The sequence below is a fragment of the Benincasa hispida genome, chromosome 9 (genome assembly GCF_027475165.1).
Source record: "Benincasa hispida cultivar pf3 chromosome 9, pf3_genome.v1.1, whole genome shotgun sequence".
NCBI classification, from domain to species: domain Eukaryota; kingdom Viridiplantae; phylum Streptophyta; class Magnoliopsida; order Cucurbitales; family Cucurbitaceae; genus Benincasa; species Benincasa hispida.
In genome coordinates this window covers 87,300,608-87,306,607 of record NC_143486.1, presented here as the reverse complement: position 1 = coordinate 87,306,607, position 6,000 = coordinate 87,300,608, and positions in this window count along the sequence as shown.

Sequence of the window (6,000 nt, the reverse complement as noted above, 5' to 3'; positions counted from 1 at the left end):
TTTTTTTTTTTATGCTAATGGAGTTTGAGATGGAGGCCATGCAAGAAGAGTTTTTGCATGTGTTTTGGTTTATAAATAGTTTTGTTTTTCCACATAAAAAAGACTAATGCTTCCTTGTTTTACTAACCAAAATCTTCCACAAAAATCTCTTTTACTCTCCAAATTAATTAGTGAATTCCCAATCTTTCATTAAAAATTTGGTTCCAGAACCAAGTTCTTCTAATAGCAAGGATTTTCCATTGGTGGTGCCGATTGCTCACGGAGAGGTAGATTCTTGTGGAAACTACAAAGATTGTATTTCTAACCCTTTTGCATGCTTAATCCTAGTTCTTTAATGTAATTAGAGCATTTTTTTTTATCAATTTCTTCCGTTGTGCATGTTTTTTTTATTCCAACAAAATTAACCGACGTTAATTACATCACATGGAAAAACACACTCAATATGATTCTGATCATTGATGACTCACGATTTGTCCTGGTGGAGGAATGTTCTCCAGTCTCAGCTTCAAATGTCACTCACGTTCGGGAGGTATACGAACGTTGGGTACGGACAAATGAAAAGGCCCGAGTGTACATTTTGACAAGCCTTTCCAAGGTCTTGGCCAAGAAGCATGAGCCCATGCTCACTGCTCATAAGATCATGGAGTTCCTATAGGGAATGTTTGGACACCCGTCCACTCAACTTAGGCATGATGCACTAAAATTCATCTTCAATGTCCGTATGTCAGAGGGGGCCTCTGTTCGAGAACACATTTGAACATGATGGTCCACTTTAATGTGGTTGAGATGAACGAATCTGTCGTTGATGAAGTCAGCCAGGTTAACTTCATTATGGAAACTTTACTTGAAAGTTTCTTACAATTTCGTAGCAATGTTGTTATGAACAGGATTGACTACAACCTAACACCTAGCTCAACGAGCTACATACTTTCCAATCCTTGATGAAAGTCAAGGAATAGAAGGGTGAGGCAAATGTTGCCTTATCCTCCAAAAATTTCTAAGAGGTTCAACCTCTGGAGCTAAGTTTGTGTCTTCCTCTTTCGACACCAAAAAGTGAAAGAAGAAGAAAGGTGGAAATGAGAATACTAATCCACTAGCTACTGCCCAAAAGGGCAAAAAGTCTAAAGCTGCAAAGGGAATATGTTTCCATTGAAACCAGTAGAGACATTGAAGAAGGAATTGTCCCAAGTGCTTGACGGAAAAGAAGAAGGCCAAGCAAGGTAAATACGATTTACTTGTATTGAAGACTTATTTAATGGAGAACGATGATTTAGTATGGATAATAGATTCGAACGACATTAACCACGTTTGTTCTTCATTTTAGGGAATTGATTCCTGGCGGCAACTTGCACCTGGTGAGATGACGATGTGTGTAGGAACTGGGCACGTTGTCTCTACGAAGGTAGTGGAAGAACTCCAACTTACTTTATAGAAAACATTTATTTTGCTAGAAAATGTTTATGTTGTTCCTGACTTAAAGAGGAACTTAATTTCTATAAATTGTCTTTCTGGACAAAATTGTACTTTATCTTTTTCTGTAAATAAAATGTTTATTTAAAAAAATGGTATTGATATTTCTTTCATTAAAATAGAGGATAATCTATATGTGTTAAGATTTTTAGCAACTAAAGCTCTCTTAAATATTGAATTGATTAAAACTACGGTAACTCAGAATAAAAGACATAAAATTTCTCCTAAAAAGAATTCTCATCTTTGGCACCCAACATTAAGACACATGAATCTCGATAGGATTGAGAGACTGGTTAAGAATGGACTTCTAAGTGAGTTAGAAGAAAATTCTTTACCTGTATATGAGTCATGCTTTAAAGGAAAAATGACTAAAAGATCTTTTACTGGAAATGGTCAGAGAGCCAAAGAGAGCCCTTAAAGCATGTACGTTCAGACTTCTGTGGTCCGATGAATGTTAAGGCAAGAGGAGGGTTTGAATGTTTCATCACTTTTAGTGATGATTATTCAAGATGTGGGTATGTTTATTTAATGCAACATAAGTTTGAAACTCTTGAAAATTTCAACGAGTACAAGGCTGAAGTTGAAAATGTTGGGGTTTTACGTCCTAAAACTCGTGGTTTGTAAATATTAAACTTATTATGTTATCAATAAAGATGTTATTGAGACTTATTCAATAAGGTTGTTATTGAATGTATGAATTGCTCGTTTCGTTTTAAAAAGAACCTGAATCGAATAAAATAAAATTCATGGCTATTATATGAGTACTTGGACTTGATGTAGAAATATAAGAGTGGATCAAGTTCGAGTAGTTAGCCAAAATGGTCTATAGTATAAGGATAAGGTTGGGTATCTTATCCTGGAGACACTATAGGATGCGGCCCACTTTATAGTTGTTACAATTGCTGAAAGTGCTACAAACAATGTGATCCTGAATCGTTCATGTGGAGATATACGGGTAGAGGCGTCCTGTGAAAAGAGTTTATATAAGATCGGACCAAAAAATAAGTCACTCTTACTTTATAACATTGTTTACTGTTTAAGACTAACTATTTCAAAGTGATGACATAAGTAACTTGACCTTAATCCTGAGCTAACTATGAACTCCTGTTTATTCGAGATTACCTTTAGATTTGCATGGGTGAGGATTGGCTCATTGGCGTTGGCTCAATAAGCCCTCCATTTCAGGGGTAAGACCGAGTAGATAGCTGAGGACATAAGGTGTAAGACGGAATTCACTCAAACTCGCTTTTAGGGATAGTAGAGAGGTTGTTCGCTTAAGTGCTAACTCCGAGTCTTAAACAAGGGGCCCACCCTCTTATTGGCCCAAGAGGGACTTGGTTTGGTGATTGGATCACAAACCAATTGTTTATAGTGGATCAATGGAACTTAAGGAGTAAGATGTAATCTTAAGGGTAAAACAACTTTTGACCCAGTCATTACTATGAACAACCTGTGAAGGGTTGACCTACTGATTATAGTTATATCACGTGGACAAAAATATATCTACAGTGAGGATAGTGCAACTACCGAGCTTTAGTGGAGTGACCTGGTAGTTAACGTATGTTGGTTGATTGGGTCAAAGAGTTTAGCCGGTTAATCTCGGATACTTGGAGCCCATGATTTATAGGTCCATGAGGTCCTCGTGCTAGCTATTAGTGGACTAAACCTTAGAACAGTGTCACGAACGAGTTTGAAGTTTTCAAATTTGATTTATGGAGTAAAATGTTAAATATATATGATATATTTAATATAATATTTAATTGTGAATTAAACATACAAAGAGAGAGAAAGATATTTAAATAAGATTTGAATGTCGAAATTTTTAAATAGGGATTAAAAACGGTCAATTAGGATTGATTGGGATTATTATGGTTTTAATTAATTAAATGGTGTAACTAACTGTTTAAATTAAAGAGGTCAAAATTGGATTGAAAGTTTAAATTGTTGACTAGGTCAAAATTAGATAAAAGTCAAAATGTTGACTTTTAACTTCGAGAGTCAAAAAGTCAAAATGTTGACTATGAATTTTGAGAGTCAAACTTTGATCTCTTGTTCATCTTAGTGGAAAAATCCAAGATTAATTTTATTGGGAAATTCCAATGTTTGTTATTGCTAGGTGTTTATTCCACTTGAAGACACTAATCCCACTAATTCCCACTAAAGAGTTAATGGAATGTTGAGTGTCGATTTTTCTATGAATTTTAATCCTCTAGGAAAAATTGGAAATTCATGAGTTTTTGAAGAAAAAAAAAAAAACAAAAAACAAAAAACAAAAACCCAACTCTAATTCTCTCTCAAACCTTTATTCAATTTCTCTCTAAATTGTACTCACTGGATCCCACCATCCCGTTCTAGGGCTAGAGAATATTCGGGAAGACTCTCGTGGTGGTCTACTGTTAAACTCAGATTTCTATTTTCCTTACTTAAGCAAGTGATAAAAGGAATTAACTAAGTGAAAGTTAAATCCTAAGTTAAGGGGAGAGAAATTTCTAAGTGTTAAGTAGATTTTTCTTTGAATAAATTAAGTTGAGCTTTAATTGGTAAAATTGTGATGAAATTTGTATAATAAGTAGGATGATGAAACGACTAGTGTGGAATGGAGATTCAGCAAAAAAAATATGAATTTGAGTTGGGAAGTTGGGAAAAAATAATAAGTAGGTCCAGCTAGTGTGGAATAATATGGAATTTAAGTTTGGAAAATTTGGGGAAAAATTCGGTTAAGTATGGAGAAATTAGGTGAAGTACGTTATGGCTGAAGGACCGAGAAAAATATGGAAAGTTATGTATAATGCGTGTTGTGCACAAAGCACTGGAAGGCAAGTGACTAGTGGCACAATCGTGTAGAAATTGCACGGAGACGAACAATGTTCGCAGTAGCTAAGAGCGAGATCGTTGAGAGTGATATCAACGAGATCGTTGAGTGCGAGATCATTGAGATCGAGACCAGTGAGATCATTGAGAGCAAGATTTTGAGCAAGAAAGATTGGAGAGAGCAAGAAAGTGGAAAGGAGCGAGATTGGATAGAAGATGGGAGAGAGCAAGACCAGCAAGAAAGTGGGAGAGAGCGAGAGTAGAGAGAGCAAGATTTTGAGCTAGAAAGTTGGAGAGAGCGAGATTTTGAGCGAGAAAGAGGGAGAGAGTGAGAGTGGAGAGAGCAAGACCAACGAGAAAGTGGGAGAGAACGACACGGCCGAGAGTGGAGAGAGCGACAATATCGAGAGCGCCTATGCGTTAGCCTTGATTTGTCCGATTCGAACTTCAAGCCCACGCCTCGCCTATGCATTGAACGACCGAGCAAGCTTCTGGGTGATGTATTTGGACGCGTTGGGGTGGATTTTGCATTTAAAAACCCTAATTTGAATACAAACAAAGCTTGAAGACGAAGGGCAAATGTCAATTAAAATCTAGGTGTCCGATTAAGAGAAATTCTTTAACCCTAAGAAACTGTGTTGGATGCGTTTGGGAATAACACATTGAACCAAGGTGAAGTCAGCTTACGTTGATAAAGGGATGATTAAACATTTGGCCATGCCGCCAATTAGGTGTTGTCAATCCCACGAGCAATTTGAACGCCTATAAATGGGGATTTGGGATTTCATTTTCAAATCACACAAAAATCATAAATTTCGTAGAGAAAGTAAGGGACAGTGAGGGTTCAGAGGAATGTGTCAAATTTGGACGAGGAGATCTTTCAATCTAGTCATGCGTTTGGAGTGATTCCAAAGCCATATGAAAGCCTGGAAGTTTAGTTTTCAGAGTAGGGCTGCTGGAGTAAAAGGCTCAAAGGAATCGGGCTGGAGATTGAGAAGAAGGCAGAAGGGTCAGACTGTCAGATCAGTCTGGGCCAGTCTTTAAGATTTTGAGATTCCGGCCAAATCACGAGGAATTCTGAGCTGAAAGTTTACGATAATATTCCTGAGACATTTTAGAATAAGTTTGTAGAAGAAAGTATTTCCAAATAAGGTTCGGAACTATAAGTAATCTAAGTTGTAATTTGAATCTAGATTCTAGGGATGAAAAAGGGACCCAAGGAGCTACTAGAGTGAAAATTTCCTAAGAGTTCGAGGTGAGTAACTAAAATGTTTTCGAACTAAAATGTTTTTAAACTGTTTTGATTAAACATTTACAGAAAGCATTTTTTGAAAATAATTCTCATGCCTACTAGTTTTATAAAGTGGTTTCCAAGCAAGTTTGAATTGTGATTTGAACGCATGCATATTGTTGAAAAAATATTTACATATGTTGATTTTATCCAGCATGCGTTATCATCTTTAAAGCCATATTGTATATGTATTATACTGTACATGCTTTAAAGAGAAAAGTTGTTTATAAATTGTTTTGGTAAAATGCAATGCCAAAGTACAAGGAGAAGGCATCTACCCAACTAGATACTGAAGTACAAGGAGAAGGTATCTATTGGTACTGAAGTATGTTTGAGAAGGTACCAAGCCAACGAGATATTGAAGTACGTTGGAGAAGGTATCCTAGTAGCTCGATACTGAAGTACAAGGAGAAGGTATCTGAGCAGTA